Source organism: Pristiophorus japonicus, unplaced genomic scaffold (assembly GCF_044704955.1).
Source record: "Pristiophorus japonicus isolate sPriJap1 unplaced genomic scaffold, sPriJap1.hap1 HAP1_SCAFFOLD_29, whole genome shotgun sequence".
Taxonomy (NCBI): domain Eukaryota; kingdom Metazoa; phylum Chordata; class Chondrichthyes; family Pristiophoridae; genus Pristiophorus; species Pristiophorus japonicus.
The window spans coordinates 4989941-5007949 of NW_027252668.1; positions in this window are offsets into that span (position 1 = coordinate 4989941).

Below are 18009 nucleotides of genomic sequence, written 5' to 3' on the forward strand. Positions count from 1 at the left end.
GATGCTGAACTTAAGGAAAGGTAACTTCGATGGTATGAGGTGTGAATTGGCTGGAATAGACTGGAGAATGATACTGAAAGGGTTGACAGTGGATAGGCAATGACAAATATTTAAAGATCACATGGATTGAACTTCAACAATTGTACTTCCCTGTCTGGAGTAAAAATAAAACTGGGAAGGTGGCTCAACCAAGGCTAACAAGGGAAATTAGAGATAGTGTTAAATCCAAGGAAGAGGCAAATAATTGGCTAGAAAAAGCAGGAAACCTGAGGACCGGGAGAAATTTATAATTCAGCAGAGGAGGACAAAGGGTTTAATTAGGAGGAGGAAAATAAGAGTACGAGAGAAAGCTTGCTGGGAACATAAAAACTGACTGCAAAAGCTTCTACAGATATGTGAAGAGAAAAAGATTAGTGAAGAAAAAACGTAGGTCCCTTGCAGTCGGAATCAGGTGAATTTATAATGGGGAACAAAGAAAAGGCAGACCAATTGAACAAATACTTTGGTTCTGTCTTCACGAACGAAGACACAAATAACCTTCTGGAAATACGAGGGGACCGAGGGTCTAGCAAGGAGGAACTGAAGGAAATCCTTATTAGTCAGGAAATTGTGTTCGGGAAATTGATGAGATTGAAGACCGATAAATCCCCAGGGCCTGATAGTCTGTATCCCAGAGTACTTAAGGAAGTGGCCCTAGAAATAGTGGATGCATTCGTGATAATTTTCCAACAGTCTATCAACTCTAGATCAGTTCCTATGGACTGGAGGATAGCTAATGTAACACCACTTTTTTAAAAAGGAGGGAGAGAAAACGGGGAATAATAGACTGGTTAGCCTGACCATCGGTAGTGGGAAAAATGTTGGAATCAATTATTAAAGATGTAATAGCAGCGCATTTGGAAAACAGTGACAGGATCGGTCCAAGTCAGCATGGATTTATGAAAGGGAAATCATGCTTGACAAATCTTCTCGAATTTTGAGGATGTAACTAGTAGAATGTACAAAGGAGAACCAGTGGATGTGGTGTATTTGGACTTTCAAAAGGCTTTTGACAAGGTCCCACACAAGAGATTAGCGTGTAAAATTAAAGCACGTGGTATTGGGGGTAATGTACTCACGTGGATAGAGAACTGGTTGGCAGATAGGAAGCAGAGAGTCTAGATAAACGGGTCCTTTTCAGAATGGTAGGCAGTGACTAGTGGGGTGCCGCAGGGCTCAGTGCTGGGATCCCAGCTATTACAATATACATCAATGATTTAGGTGAAGGAATTGAATGTAATATCTCCAAGTTTGCAGATGACATTAAACTGGGTGGTGGTGCGAGCTGTGAGCAGGATGCTAAGAGGCTGCAGGGTGACTTGGATAGGTGAATGGGCAAATGCATGGCAGATGCAGTATAATGTGGATAAATGTGAGGTTATCCACTTTGGTGGCAAAAACAGGAGGGAAGAATATTATCTGAATGGCGACAGATTAGGAAAGGGGGAGGTGCAACAAGACCTGGGTGTCATGTTAAATCAGTCATTGAAAGTTGGCATGCAGGTACAACAGGCGGTGAAGAAGGCAAATGGCATGTTGACCTTCATAGCTAGGGGATTTGAGTATAGGAACAGGGAGTTCTTACTGCAGTTGTACAGGGCCTTGGTGAGGCCTCACCTGGAATATTGTGTTCAGTTTTGGTCTCCTAATCTGAGGAAGAACATTCTTGCTATTGAGGAAGTGCAGCGAAGGTTCACCAGACTGATTCCCAGGAGGGCAGAACTGACATATGAGGAGAGACTAGATCGACTGGGCCTGTATTCACTGGAGTTTAGAAGAATGAGAGGGGATCTCATAGAAACATACAAAATTCTGACGGGACTGGACAGGTTAGAGGCAGGAAGAATGTTCCCGATACTGGGGAAGGCCAGAACCAGGAGTCACAGTCTAAGGATAAGGGGTAAGCCAGTTAGGACCGAGATGAGGAGAAACTTCTTCACTCAGAGAGATGTTAAGCTATGGAATTCTCTATCGCAGAAAGTTGATGAGGCCAGTTTGTTAGATATATTCAAGGGGGAGTTAGATATGGCCCTTACGGCTAAAGAGATCAAGGGGTATGGAGACAAAGCAGGAAAGAGGTACTGAGGTGAATGATCAGCCATGATATTGAATGGTGGTGCAGGCTCAAAGGGCTGAATGGCGTACTCCGGCACCTATTTTCTATGTTTCACACACTCACACACTCTCACATGCACACATGCACACACTCACTCACAGACTCACAAACTCACACATACACTCTCACACACACTCATTCAATAATACATTCTCACACACAAACTCACTCACAAAACACACACATTCACTCACTGTCACAATCATACATAGACAAACTCACACTCACATACCTCCATACTCAAAAATCTAATACTTATACTCTCACTCAGTCACTCACACAAACACACAATCATACTCAAAAACTCACACAATCCATACTCACACACCTCACACTAAATTCTACACATAGACACACACGCTCACACACTCATACACACACCTCACTCACACACTGATACTCACACTCCCAGAAATATTCACCCTCTCATACATACTCATACTCATTTACTTTGATAATCACGCACTTATGCACAGACACTCAGAGAAACAAATGCACGCACACACTGACATATGCACATACACATCATGTTGTTAAGATTAACAGGTTTCAATATCTCTGTAATTAAAATTCTACAATCATTTTGGTGTATCAGAGCGGAGCCAGCTGAGGGAAAGAATGAGAAGCAGGGAGAATGAGACTCAACGAGCGAGAGACTGGGGCACAGTGGGAGAGAGGTTATGGGGCACTGAGGGAGAGAGGGAATGAGACGCAGAGGGAGAGAGGGACTTGGACACGGAGGGAGAGAGCAAATGAGACACTGAGGGAGAGAGGGAATGAGACACTGAGGGAGAGAGGGAATGAGACACAGAGGGAGAGAGAAATGGTTTTACCCAGGATAGATTACTCACTATCTGGGCCCCACAAGAGTGCTGAGCTGTGAATGATCAGACTGTGTGTGGGGAGAAGGGGTTCAATGTCTGCATTCTCTGGATATTTAAGATAAAAGTGCCCATGATTGGGGAGGGGGAAGAGAAGTGCAGATAACTGGCATCAATACGACTCCAAGCTGAAGGTTAGTCCTTAGCTCTAATTTAGACTATCTAACGTGACATTCCTTGTCTTTGACTGTTGCTGAATGTATCGAAGCTTTACTCCTCAGCCCTTTATGTTGAAACACGGGAAGTTGTGAGTGAGAAAACCAGTACCTTTAACCAGCATGCTTTGGGAAATGGATTAAGTTGCACAGCAAAGGTCCATGGGACGTGACTTAAAACGACCAGCACATCAGCAACCTACAGGGGGAAAGGGAGGTTTATGTTCTCTGCCTCAAGGTCTGCTCTACAAGTTCAACATCATGTGAAGGCCTTGGGACTGGATACATCCCTTGCCCTGGTGGGTCGGATCATCATAACTGTACACCCAGTATATACAATGTCCGATATAAGACATTAGGACAAACATCTATCGAGCATAGAATCATACTGTCGAGGGCTGCAAGGTGGGATTATTGACCAGAAACGTAACTGGACCAGTCACATAAATACGGTGGCTACAAGAGCAGGTCAGAGGCTGGATATTCTGTGGTGAATGTCTCACCTCCTGACTCTCCAAAGCCTTTCCATCATCTACAAGACACATGTCAGGAGTGTGATAGAACACTCTCCACTTGCCTGGATGAGTGCAGCTCCAACAACACTCAAGAAGCTGAAAATCATCCAGGACAAAGCAGCCCACTTGATTGGCCCCCCCATCCACCACCTTAAACATGCACTCCCTCCACCACCAGTGCACCGTGGCTGCAGTGTGCACCATCTACAAGATGCACTGCAGCAACTCGCCAAGGCTTCTTCGACAGCATCTCTCAAATCCGGGACCTCTACCACCTAGAAGGACAAAGGCAGCAGGCGCATGGGAACACCATCACCTCCACGTTCCCCTCTGAGTCACACACCATCCTGACTTGGAAATATATCGGCAGTTCCCTCATTTTCTGTGGGTCAGAATCCTGGAACTCCCTTCCTGACAGCAATGTGGGAGCACCTTCACCATACGGACTGCAGCGGTTCAAGAAGGCGGCTCACCACCACCTTCTCAACGGTGATTAGGGATGGCCAATAAATGCTGGCCTTGCCAGCGAGGTCCATATCCCAGGAACAAATTAAAATAATATGTTTAATGCATGGCTTGTATTTGGTAGTAACATTTATGGTTAATACACTGCGTTTAATTGGTAGCAACATTTATATTTAAGTAGGTCAATAAAACTTTCTCCATCGAGTCGAGTGACAGAACTATTCATTTAATCGATACCGAGTGGTCGAGTAAGGATAAAGCTTACATATTGGCATACTGAACATGGTACTCAAGGAGATGGATAACCCCCGAAAACGGGTGTGGGATCGCCTTGGATGATTAATCTACACCCGTTTCCTTTATTGCTGGTAAATTGGTGCTGCCTGCAGTTTGAAATGATTGCAGTGGGCAGCAAGCGCTCTCCGCACTGTTTATTGGCTGCGCTCATCAGCAGGGGCCCCGATATTGCAAGTGCCTGGCGCTACTCAAAGGTAGCCTGCACCTGTTAAAGGGGAGGTGCATTGTGGCTGCAGGAAGTGGTGGGAGGCATTTCAGAAGTGAATCTGTGCTGTGAAAGAGTGAAGAATGGCTGACCATGCGAGAGAGCGTGTACCAAGGGTTCCTGACACCACACTGCAGGCCTTGCTGGAGGAGGTGGAATGGAGGAATGGAGGAGAGTTGACTCTATCCACAGAGGGGGAGTATCGAAATCTCGACCTCCGAAAAGAATGACTCCGACACTTACAGCTCCGGTAGAAGTTTCCTTTTTAATTTACTTGCTCGCAAGGGGTAGGTTTCACTCAGTCAAGGGCTAAGTGAACACCTCCGAAATGGTTCAGTTTAACAAGATATTTATACAGTAAAACCAAAGTTCTGGCCTCTCCCTGTGTATTGCTCTGTCTCACAGTCAGTGAATACAGATAAAGAGTTAATTACTATATCCTGATCCTGACATGGTGTCCCGATATTTCCTTTTGTCAGGGTTATCAGAAAGCCAAACGACCATTACTCCATGAGTCATAGGTAATGGGCTATCACCTGTCTTGTATTGTGTCAGGATTGTTTCAATTTCCTGGTCAGTTTATCTGTTTGCATCAAATGGATGAGGTAAAGGAAAGAGATAATGGCTAGAAGATAAGGGTGGGGTGACATGGAACTCCTGTAGTGTAGACAATAGGAGAGCACCATGGGGGGTTATTGTCTCAGCATGACTTGTCTCCTAGCTGTCTGATGGCCATCAGCCATCTAACAGCAGGTTTAGCTGTTTATGCAAGCTGACTGCTAAAATGCAGAAAGTTCTGGAAGGGCCAGGACTCCATTTTAATCAAAAGGCACACAAATACCGTATGGTATCAGCTTAGATAAAAATACTTTCCACATTCCCCCATTTTGTCCTTCACAAGGACAACTCAATCCATTCTGATCTTGTACAGTCTCTCCATTTCCATTTTCTTTAGTTTCATTACTCACTAGGCATATTATACCTTCAAGATTTCTTATTCTGGGAGTAATGCTTAGGAAGGGAGGCTGATGGTTATTATCATAATTGGGCTGGTACCATCCCTGGAACGCTGTGAGTTTATACCCTGCCGACCTCCATTCTGTTTGCTCCTTCGTTTCTGGCCCCTTAGTTAGTTTTGTCCTGTTTTGCACTGTCAACCATTCTACCATTTCTGATTCGTTAAAGGGGACAGATCTCAGGGGAATACCCCCCTGGAGTGGACAGGTACATGGGAACATATCCAACAACTCGACAAGTTTCTTTCTTGAGCATACCTATGACTCAGTGCCATAAATACGTTTACGTGCAATTCCCTTCGGTAGTGGGTCTGTACCCCTGGTGTAATCAATAATGTGAAGTAAAACCCTGTCAAACCCTGTCAGTCCCCATAGTCCATACAGTTCCTTATTCAGTCTTCCTTTTTCTGTTCCTCTGATTCCTTCGTCCCTTCTTCCTGGTCGGGTGCCCGTTTGCAATGGGATGCGTGGATCCATGTTGGTCTTTCCTTTACCTTGATTGCAGTATTGGTCGCCAGCAAGACCTGGTATGGTCCTTCGAATCTTGGCTGTAGACTGGTTTTTCTTTTAAAAATCTTGATGTAAACGAATTCCCCTGGCTCCAGGTTATGACACTTCCCTTCCGCTGGCTTGACTTGGGCTTCCTTTACCTGTGAATGAAAGCTGGAAATACATTTGGTTAGTGCAATACAATAATTCAACATATTTTCCTCCATTTTGTGGATGTCCATCTGTTTTGCAGTAAATGGTGCTGTAAAAGGTAGTCGTTGGGGACGTCCCATAACTATCTCATGCGGTGACAGGCCTGTTGTTCTGTTGGTTGCAGATCGCATTACCATCAAAGCTAAGGGCAGCAGTTCTGTCCATTTCAGTCCAGTGTCATTGCATAGTTTTGCCAGCTTATTTTTAAGCATTCCATTATATCTTTCAACAAGTCCAGCTGATTGTGGATGATAACTGCAATGAAAATGTTGATTAATCTGTAAAGCTTTACACATTTCTCTTATAACAGTTCCCGTGAAATGTGACCCGTTATCACTGGAAAGCTTAGCAGGGATTCCGAAGCGCGGTACAATTTCTTTTAACAAACATTTAGCAACAGTAGTGGCATCGGCCTTTTTACATGGAAAGGCTTCAATCCATCTAGAGAACACATCTACAATAACTAATACATACTTGAATCCCATACACATAGGTAATTCAATAAAATCCATTTGTAAATGTACAAAAGGTCCGACTGGATTTGGGTGGGAGGCAGATTCTACTTTTTCCGTCTTACCCGGATTCATTGTCTGACAGGTAACACAATTTTCACAGATTTGTTTTGCAATTGCCGAAATACCTGGTGCATACCAAGTTGCCAAAATATAATCTGCCAATCCCCCTTTGCCTGCATGTATGAATGTATGTACACATCGGGCAATCCATGGAAGTAAGGATCTAGGGGCCACCACGCGGCCGTCATGGTGAACCCATATTCCTTCTGGATTTTATAACATTGATCCTTTGTCCAGGTCACCACCTCCTCTGTACTGGCCTGTGTCTGAAAGGCCAGCACGTCATTAATAGTGGGTGGCGGGTCTGAGCAATTATTTTTCCTTAGTGGGAACAATGACACCTGCATCCCCCCTTTCGACAGAGCTGCTGACTTAGCTGCATTATCAGCTCTGGCATTCCCAAGTGCCACCTCATTCGACTGGCCTGTATGTGCTTGGCATTTGATAATGGCAAGTTTCAAAGGGCATTGAATGGCTCGCAGGAGATTTTCCACTTGTTCTGCATTTTTGATTGTCTGAGCCTGTTGCATAGCATAATAAGCTGCTGCCAACGAAGGAAGACATCCTGGTAGTCCGCGTGCCACTGGGTCTAGTTAGGTACTGAAATACGCTACCGGTCGCTGCCTGTCCCCATGTAACTGAGTCAAAACAGATTGTGCAAAACCCAACTTGTGATGCACAAATAAGTTGAATAGCTTAGTGTAATCTGGTAATCCCAAGGCGGGTGCTGAAGTGAGGGACTGTTTAAGGTTCTGAAAAGCATTCCGGGATACCTCATTCCAAATCAACTTCTCTGGTAGTGCGGGCATGGACATGTCTAACAGTGGTCTAACAATCTCGGAATAACTCGTAACCCATTGCCGGCAGTATCCTTTCATGCCGAGGAGGTGTTTCATTTCTCTCTTGGTTACTGGTAGTGGGGCAGAGCAGATTGCTTTTACTCGGTCTTGTGTCAATTGTCTCGTATCTCTGACCAATTCGTGCCCTAGATACCGAACCTTTTCTGAGACAAATTGTAACTTTGTCTTTGACACCTTGTGTCCTTTCGAGGCCAGAGCTTTTAATAACACAAGGGAGTCCGTTTCGCAGGCCAATTTGGAGGGTGAGGCGAGCAATAAGTCATCAACATACTGCACAAGTGTAGAACCTGCTGGTAAAATTACATCTTCCAGATCCCTCTTTAGGCATTGTGAGAATATGGTAGGGCTCTCGGTAAATCCCTGCGGGAGTCTTGTCCACGTATATTGGCGTCCTTTATACGTGAAGGCAAACAGGAATTGAGACTCTGGGTGAATGGGTATTGAGAAAAATGTTGAACACAGATCAACTACTGTGTAATACGTTGAGGATGCCGGAATACTGGCAAGTATAATTGCCGGGTTGGGTACCACTGGATAAGTTGGGAATACCGAATGATTCACGGCTCGTAGGTCTTGGACAAATCTCCATTTGTCACTATTGGGCTTCTGCACCGGAAAGATCGGTGTGTTACATGGACTTCTAGTTGGAACGATTACTCCCTGGGCCAGCAGGGACTTAATGACTGGCTCAATACCTTGTTCTGCGGCTGGGGACAAGGAGTATTGAGGCTTCTTGGGGAGCGGGGCGGTTGAATTGATCGCTACCTTATAGGGTTGTGCGGTGAGCATCCTTCCTACTTCATTAGCGTGTGTAGACCATAGTTGTTCTGGAACTTTAGCAAGAAGCTCTGCTGTGCTTTGTCGTACTGGGAAGCTAGTGGCTGAGAGCATCCTTTCTTCTAAAACAGCATCGAAGTATATTTTCCATTCAACTTGACAGAATAGCCTCCCCCCCCCTTTCATGTTGCCCCAAAGTTCCATTACGTGTGTGCCATTCCTCTTGTACTGAGGATCCTTGCATTCTTTTAACCATTCGTCCTAAATCCTGGGGTTTATGTGTGCCTGCAACCGCAAGGGTGCAGTGTGGAACGCTCCCTTTAACCCTAAACAAGCTCTGACTGTGGGAGGATAATTCAACCCCTGCCGCTATCCCTTCGGGTCCGATAAAGATTTTTTCGATCATCAATTGATGTTTCTGGTGCAGGAATGGTTGATAAAAGATTTGTGCTGTAGCGTCTGATCCCGTTTTGTCACAATATGCTGTGCAGTGTAATGTTTCGTACCACTTGCCCAAGGTTTGAGATTTGAGGTAGTCTGTGATTAACCTTGTTACACACCAAATATGAACCAACCAAATAGGATAGGGTTTTGCTTAGTGTGGGGTCCAAATTCATTTTACATAACAGGTCACGTCCACACAGGTTCACTGGAACCTCCTTAGACAGTAGGAATGAATGATTATCTTCGTAATCCTCTAATTGTACATTGATAGGGTTGGAGAAAAACATTTGCTGTGCGTGTCCAGATAGTCCAATCACTGAGGTTTGATTAGTGGAAGTGGGAATTCCCCTCGTATCCTCCCTTGAAAGGACCGAATAGGTGGCACCAGTATCCACTAGGAATGGGATATCCTTTCCTTGTATTCGTATTTTTACTTCAGGTTCTCCTATGGCATTTAACGAAACGACGGGTAGCTGGTTGTTCGCAGCACTCGGGTCAGGGATTGGGCGTCATTGATCATTATACGGGCAATTTGGTGGTTGGCCGAATTGCTTTTGATTCTGTGATCCAAATGGATCTTGCACAGAGAAATTAGTCTGAGGTCTAGCATGTACCTGGACTTGGGTCGCATACGGGTTGGGTTCTGAAGGGGGAGGGTGTGCTCTATTACCTGCCTGTTGAGTCCAATCATGATTTGGTTGTTGCTGTTTTGCCCGGCAAGTTCTAGCCCAGTGTCCAATCTGACCACAATTGTGACAGGTATCATATTGTTCCTGCCCTGCACCTCCTCTCCCTCTTCCCCTGTAATATCCTCCTCTGGCTCGCCCTCTTCCTCTACCCTGGGGGGGGGGCGTAGGACGGTGTCACCGGGGTGGGTGTTATTGGAGCTGCTTGTCCTACAAACATGGTGACCTTGCTTCTAGATTCTCTATTTCGCTCTTGTATGTCCTTTAACATAGATACAACCTTGGATAGCGATTCCTGTCGCCATCCGAGACAAACTAGTTTAAAGGGATCTCTGAGTTCGGGCCGTAGCCCATTTACCACGGCGCTGATCATAGGAGCTTCTACCTCCTCCATTTTCATGCCTGAACATTGGTTCATGATCTCTCGCACTCTTTCGACATAATCCTCAACATCCTCCTCCTTTCTTTGTGTAGTTTCCATAATTTTGGACCAATTCACTTTTTTTTCCCCTCTTCTACCTGGGTCTCTGTCTATAAGGCATTCTTCTAGACAGGTTATTCTCTCTAAATTGAATGAACTATCAGGTGGAAATGGCCTGTTTTCACCCTTAGTCCATTTTACCCATTCTCTTAGGTGGTCAATTGAAGACTGACCACAATTCTGGAGCATGACATAGGCTGGTGTGCCTTTTGTGGTGTTTTAATTTGCTCCGGCACCTATTCTGGATGATTTAAGATTTTCCACAGTTTCTGATCTCACAATCCTTTCGGCCAACCGAGTTCTCTACGCCCACTTCTCCTGGCCGTTACGTGGCCTGAAAAGGCTCTTAATTCGGGCTCAGTCTGGGTGTGTGAGATATGTTGGCACGAACCAATCGTAGTTGATCAATCAGTTACTGTTTCTTTCTTAATCAATCCTTGTGTTTTTTTTTCAAATCACAACTTTCCCTAGTGACTCTTCCCGTTTCTCTAATGGCAATGACTCATAAAGGTATTGCACCCAACAGTAATACAAGGACAACAAACAATATTCCCGTGAGTACACAAATCATAACCTCTAAACAAATTCTCAGTCTGCGTTGTACGCCACTACAGACCGAGTCCTTAACTTATCCTAATAACAGCTGCTAAAACTTAAGGTTCCGTACCCAAACTCTTTGATCGATTGCGCTCTTTTTTTTTATAGTCTTATCACATAAGAACCCCTTCCGAATTAAAAACAATAAAAATCTTATCACATAAGAACCTTCGATCGATTAGCGCTTTCTTTTTTCTTTTTTTTTAATAGTCTTATCACATAAGAACCCCTTCCGAATTAAAAACAATAAAAATCTTATCACATAAGAACCTGGAACCCTTTTCGATCGACTAGCGCTCCCTTACCTACTGAAACCTTCCCCGGGCTGTCTCGAGGTTTTTTTTCAGAACCTGTTCTCTTCTGCTGGCGAGCTGAGAAAGAAATGGTTATAAAAAAAATACCTTTAACTTTTAAATGCCGAGTCTTGTAGATGCAGTACCTCAGCTGTGGACAACAGATTAAATCTGCGATTCAACAGTGAAGAAACCTCTTGTGAGCAAAGGCTCACCTTGTTTGGCCACCGAAGCCTTTCACTGGAGAGGCACTATGCCTGTATCCGTTTTACTCACAGAACAGAGAGTATGCATCTCGGTGGAACCTCCAATAACTGTTGAAATCTCGACCTCCGAAAAGAATGACTCCGACACTTACAGCTCCGGTAGAAGTTTCCTTTTTAATTTACTTGATCGCAAGGGGTAGGTTTCACTCAGTCAAGGGCTAAATGAACACCTCCAAAATGGTTCAGTTTAACAAGATATTTATACAGTAAAACCAAAGTTCTGGCCTCTCCCTGTGTATTGCTCTGTCTCACAGTCAGTGAATACAGATAAAGAGTTAATTACTATATCCTGATCCTGACATGGTGTCCCGATATTTCCTTTTGTCAGGGTTATCAGAAAGCCAAACGGCCATTACTCCATGAGTCATAGGTAATGGGCTATCACCTGTCTTGTATTGTGTCAGGATTGTTTCAATTTCCTGGTCAGTTTATCTATTTGCATCAAATGGATGAGGTAAAGGAAAGAGATAATGGCTAGAAGATAAGGGTGGGGTGACATGGAACTCCTGTAGTGTAGACAATAGGAGAGCACCATGGGGGGTTACTTGTCTCAGCATGACTTGTCTCCTAGCTGTCTGATGGCCATCAGCCATCTAACAGCAGGTTTAGCTGTTTATGCAAGCTGACTGCTAAAATGCAGAAAGTTCTGGAAGGGCCAGGACTCCATTTTAATCAAAAGGCACACAAATACCGTATGGTATCAGCTTAGATAAAAATACTTTCCACAGGAGGGATGGGCAGGAGGCCCTCCAGACACATGATCAGGAGGCAGTGGGAAGAAGCAGTGGGGAGGTCAATGCCAGGAATGTTGCTCCTGGAATCTGGATGCAGTGCAAGAAGAAATTCAATGATCTCACATGAGTAGTCAAGGTGAGTGAGTTCATCATCAAATGATAAATCCGACCAACTACACCACTAGCCTCATCCACCACTCCATCCACTACACCCCCATCACCCTCCTCCCAATAATCTCCATCAATCCGTGCTCAACACCAACATTCATATGCTTTACCTCACCCTCACACAATTAGCACTGCTGCAAGCCTTGCTCCCACAATTCACAGTTCGCACACACTGGTAGCTATTCAACAATGAAGCCACACCACACCAACATATTGCACGACACTCACTGACACAATCTTTCTTGCAGAACATGGCAAATAACAACAGGCAGCAGGAAAGATGTGGAGGAGGACAAGCACACCTGCATGGTTTACGCCTCTTGGAAGAGACAGTGCTGGCCTTCATGGGAAGGGGTCCCGCTGATACTGTGCCCAGTGATGGGGCTGCAGGGATCAGCAGACCTAATCCTCCTTCTCTCATCTCACTTCACCCTATTCCCTCAATCTCTTCTGAGTGAGAGGCTGCAGAGGTTGTAAGCAGCACTTCTTACTGTCTCTTGTCCCCTCACCCAACCCAACCCTTCTCCCTTTCTCATTTCACACACCCAGGAACTGGAAGCTGCCCAGTCAGTGGAGACTCCATCACTCAATCCTACATTCGCAGCCACATGCTCAGTGACTGACACGGCACAGATTCTAGAGCTTCCACTGCGACACAAACAGATTCCATCAAAGGGCTGAGGACTCAAATTCCCCTTTTTGCGACGGCTATTAGCGCCTCCGGGGTGCACTAATTGGATGCAAAATGCCTTCAGCCGGGGTGGGGGGGGGGGGCTACCGGCTCCTGCAAAATTGCGCAGGACTCAGCAGAGTCTCTGCCACAGTAGCGCTGCGCGGCGACCCCTTTCCGTCCCGCAGCAGATATTGCCCTCCACTCCCTCAGTACTGCCCCTCCGACAGTGCAGCGCTCCCTCAGTACTGCCCCTCCGACAGTGCAACACTCCCTCAGTACTGTCCGTCCGACCCTGCAGCGCTCCCTCAGTACTGCCCCTCTGACAATGTGGCGCTCCCTCAGTACTGACCCTCTGACAGTGCAGCACTCCCTCAGTACTGCCCCTCCGACAGTGCGGCGCTCCCTCAGTACTGCCCCTCCGACAGTGCGGCGCTCCCTCAGTACTGCACCTCCGACAGTGCAGCGCTCCCTCAGTACTGCCCCTCCGACAGTGCAGTGCTCCCTCAGTACTGCTCCTCTGACAGTGTGGCGCTCCCTCAGTATTGCCCCTCGGAGAGTGCGGCACTCCCTCAGTAGTGCTGCTCCCACTGTGCGGCGCTACTTCAGTACTGCCCCTCTGATAGTGTGGTGCTCCCTCAGTATTGCCCCTCTGACAGTGCAGCGTTCCCTCAGTACTGCCTCTCTGACAGAGCAGAGCTCCCTCAGTAATGCCCATCCGACAGTGTGACACTCCCTCAGTATTGCTCCTCCGATATTGCGGCGCTCCCTCAGTACTGCCCCTCCAACAGTGAAACACTCCCTCAGTACTGCCCCTCCAACAGTGAAACACTCCCTCAGTACTGCCCCTCTGACAGTGCAGCGTTCCCTCCGTACTGCATTGTAGTGTCAGTCTAGATTATTGCATTTAATTCACTGGAGTGGGACTTGAACCCACAAACTTCTGACACAGAGGCGTGGGTGTTGCCACTGAGCCACTAGCTGACACTAGGAGATGGGTGCCCTGGGGACAATATTTATCCCTCAAGCAACACCTGAAACAGATTCTCTGGTCATTTATCTCAGTGCTGTTTGCGGGACCTTGCTGTGTGTAAATTGGCGTGAAAGACACATTATAAACGTAAATTCTTCTTTTCTCTGTACGAATCATCTTGAAATGGCAGCAGAAAACTGAAAAGTGAAGTTACCATTCCGAGATGCATTGGGCTGTTGTTTGGGGGTCTCTCCTCGTGCTGCTATGATTTGGGAGATGTTTGACTGTCCGTGTGGCCTCAAGACCATCATCACAGGCAGTCCCTCGGAATCGAGGAAGACTTGGTTCCATTCTTAAAATGAGTCCTTAGGCAGCTGAACAGTCCGAGAACCACAGTCCCAGCCACAGGTGGGACAGATAGTCGTTGAGGGAAAGGGTGGGTGGGACAGGTTTGCCTCCACTCTTTCCGCTGCCTGCGCTTGATCTCAGCACTCTCGGCGATGAGACTCGAGGTGCTCAGCGTCCTCCCGGATGCACTTCCTCCAGTTAGGGCAGTCTTTGGCCAGGGACTCCTGATTGTCAGTGGGGATGTTGCACTTTATCAGGGAGGCTTCGAGGGTGTCCTTGTAACGTTTCCGCTGCCCACCTTTGGCTCGTTTGCCGTGGACGAGTTCTGAGTAGAACGCTTGCTTTGGGACTCTCGTGTCTGGCATGCGAACAATGTGGCCTGCCCAGCGGAGCTGATCAAGCGTGGTCAGTACTTCAATGCTGGGGATGGTGGCCTAGTCAAGGATGCTAATGTTGGTGAGTCTGTCCTCCCAGTGGATTTGTAGGATCTTGCAGAGACATTGTTGGTGGTATTTCTCCAGCGATTTGAGGTGTCTACTATACATGGTCCATGTCTCTGAGCCATACAGGAGGGCGGGTATTACTACAGCCCTGTAGACCATGAGCTTGGTGGTGGATTTGAGGGCCCGGTCTTCAAACACTCTTTTCCTCAGACAGCCGAAAGCTGCACTGGTGCACTGGAGGCAGTGTTGGATCTCGTCGTCAATGTCTGCTCTTGTTGATAAGAGGCTCTCGAGGTTTGGGAAATGGTCCACGTTGCCCAGGGCCGCGCCGTGGATCTTGATGACTGGGGGGCAGTGCTGTGTGGTGAGGACAGGCTGGTAGAGGACCTTTGTCTTATGTTTAACATAAGGTCCATGCTTTCATAAGCCTCAGTAAATATGTTGACTATGTCCTTGAGTTCAGCCTCTGTATGTGCACAGACGCCGGCATCGTCCGTGTACTGTGGCTCAATGACTGAGGTTGGGGAGGTCTTGGACCTGGCCCGGAGACGGCGTAGGTTAAACAGCTTCCCACTGGTTCTGTAGTTTAGTTCCACTTCAGCGGGGAGCCGGTTGACAGTGACGTGGAACATGGCAGCGAGGAAGATGGAGAAGAGGGTTGGGGCGATGGTGCAGCCCTGTTTGACCCCGGTCCAGACGGGGATTGGGTCTGTGATGGATCCATTGGTAAGGATCATGGCCTGCATATCGTCCTGGAGCAGGTGGAGGATGGTGACGAACTTTTGGGGGCATCCGAAATGGAGGAGGACGCTGCATAGACCCTTATGGTTGACAGTGTCAACGCAATTGTAAGGTCGAAGAAGGCCATGTCTCAGGGTTGACGCTGTTCCCTGCATTTTTCCTGCAGCTTTTGCGCTGCAAAGATCATGTCTGTTGTGCCCCGTCGGGGACGAAATTCGCACTGTGACTCCTGGAGGAGCTGCTTCACACACGCACACACAGGCAGAGACAACAACCTCTAACACATATACATATATCACAGACATATATCACATAGGCCATCCCCTCAAACATATATATATATATATATATATATCAGAGACATAGAAACATAGAAACAGAGAAAATAGGTGCAGGAGTAGGCCATTCGGCCCTTGGAGCCTGCACCGCCATTCAATGAGTTCATGGCTGAACATGCAACTTCAGTAACCCATTCCTGCTTTCTCGCCATACCCCTTGATCCCCCTAGTAGTAAGGACTACATCTAATTCCTTTTTGAATATATTTAGTGAATTGGCCTCAACAACTTTCTGTGGGTGAGAATTCCACAGGTTCACCACTCTCTGGGTGAAGAAGTTTCTCCTCGTCTCGGTCCTAAATGGCTTACTCCTTATCCTTAGACTGTGACCCCTGGTTCTGGACTTCCCCAACATCGTGAACATTCTTCCTGCATCTAACCTGTCCAGTCCCGTCAGAATTTTATATGTTTCTATGAGATCCCCTCTCATTCTTCTAAATTCCAGTGAATATAAGCCTATTCAATCCAGTCTTTCTTCATATGTCAGTCCCGCCATCCCGGGAATCAGTCTGCACTCCCTCAATAGCAAGAATGTCCTTCCTCAGATTAAGAGTCCAAAACTGTACACAATGTTCAATGTATGGCCTCACCAAGGCCCTGTACAACTGCAGTAAGACCTCCCTGCTCCTATACTCAAACTTCTCGCTATGAAGGCCAACATGCCATTTGCCTTCTTCACCGCCTGCTGTACCTGCATGCCAACTTTCAATGACTGATGTACCGTGACACCCAGGTCTCGTTGTACCTCCCCTTTTCCTAATCTGTCACCATTCAGATAATATTCTGCCTTTCTGTTTTTGCCACCAAAGTGGAGAATTTCACATTTATCTACATTATACTGCATCTGCCATGCATTTGCCCACTCACCTAACCTGTTCAAGTCACCCTGCAGCCTCTTAGCATCCTCCTCACAGCTCACACTGCTACCCAGCTTAGTGTCATCTGCAAACTTGGAGATATTACATTCGATGCCTTCATCTAAACCATTAATGTATATTGTAAATAGATGGTGTCCCAGCACTGAACCTTGCGGTACCCCACTAGTCACTGCCTGCCATTCTGAAAAGGACCCGTTTATTCCTACTCTTTGCTTCCTGTCTGCCAACCAGTTTTCTATCCACGTCAATACCTTACCCCCAATACCATGTGCTTTAATTTTGCACACTAATCTCTTGTGTGGTACCTTGTCAAAAGCCTTTTGAAAGTCCAAATACACCACATCCATTGGTTCTCCCTTGTCCACTCTACTAGTTACATCCTCAAAAAATTCTAGAAGATTTGTCAAGCATGATTTCCCTTTCATAAATCAATGCTGACTTGGACTGATCCTGTCACTGCTTTCCAAATGTGCTGCTATTACATATTTAATAAATGATTCCAACATTTTCCCCACTACCGATGTCAGGCTAACCGGTCTATAATTCCCTGTTTTCTCTCTCCCTCCTTGTTTAAAAAGTGGGGTTACATTAGCTACCCGCCAATCCATAGGAACTGATCCAGAGTCTATAGAATGTTGGAAAATGACTACCAATGCATCCACTATTTCTAGGGCCACTTCCTTAAGTACTTTGGGATGCAGACTGTCAGGCCCTAGGGATTTATCGGTCTTCAATCCTATCAATTTCCCTAACACAATTTCCTGACTAATAAGGATTTCCTTCAGTTCCTCCTTCTCACTAGACCCTCAGTCCACTAGTATTTCCGGAAGGTTATTTCTGTGTTCCTTTGTGAAGACAGAACCAAAGTATTTGTTCAATTGGTCTGCCATTTCTTTGATCCCCATTATAAATTCACTTGATTCTGACTGCAAGGGACCTACATTTGTCTCCAGTAATCTTTTTCTCTTCACATATCGATAGACGTTTTTTCAGTCAGTTTTTATGTTGCCAGCAAGCTTCCTCTCATACTCTATTTTCCCCCTCCTAATTAAACCCTTTGTCCTCCTCTGTTGAATTCTCTCCAGTCCTCGGGTTTGCTACTTTTTCTGGCCAATTTATATGCCTCTTCCTTGGATTTAACACTATCCCTAATTTCCCTTGTTAGCCACGGTTGAGCATCTTCCCCGTTTTATTTTTCGCCAGACAGGGATGTACAATTGTTGAAGTTCATCCATGTGATCTTTAAATGTCTGCCATTGCCTATCCATCGTCAACCCTTTAAGTATCATTCGCCAGTCTATCCTAGCCATTTCACATCTCATACCATTGAAGTTACCTTTCTTTAAG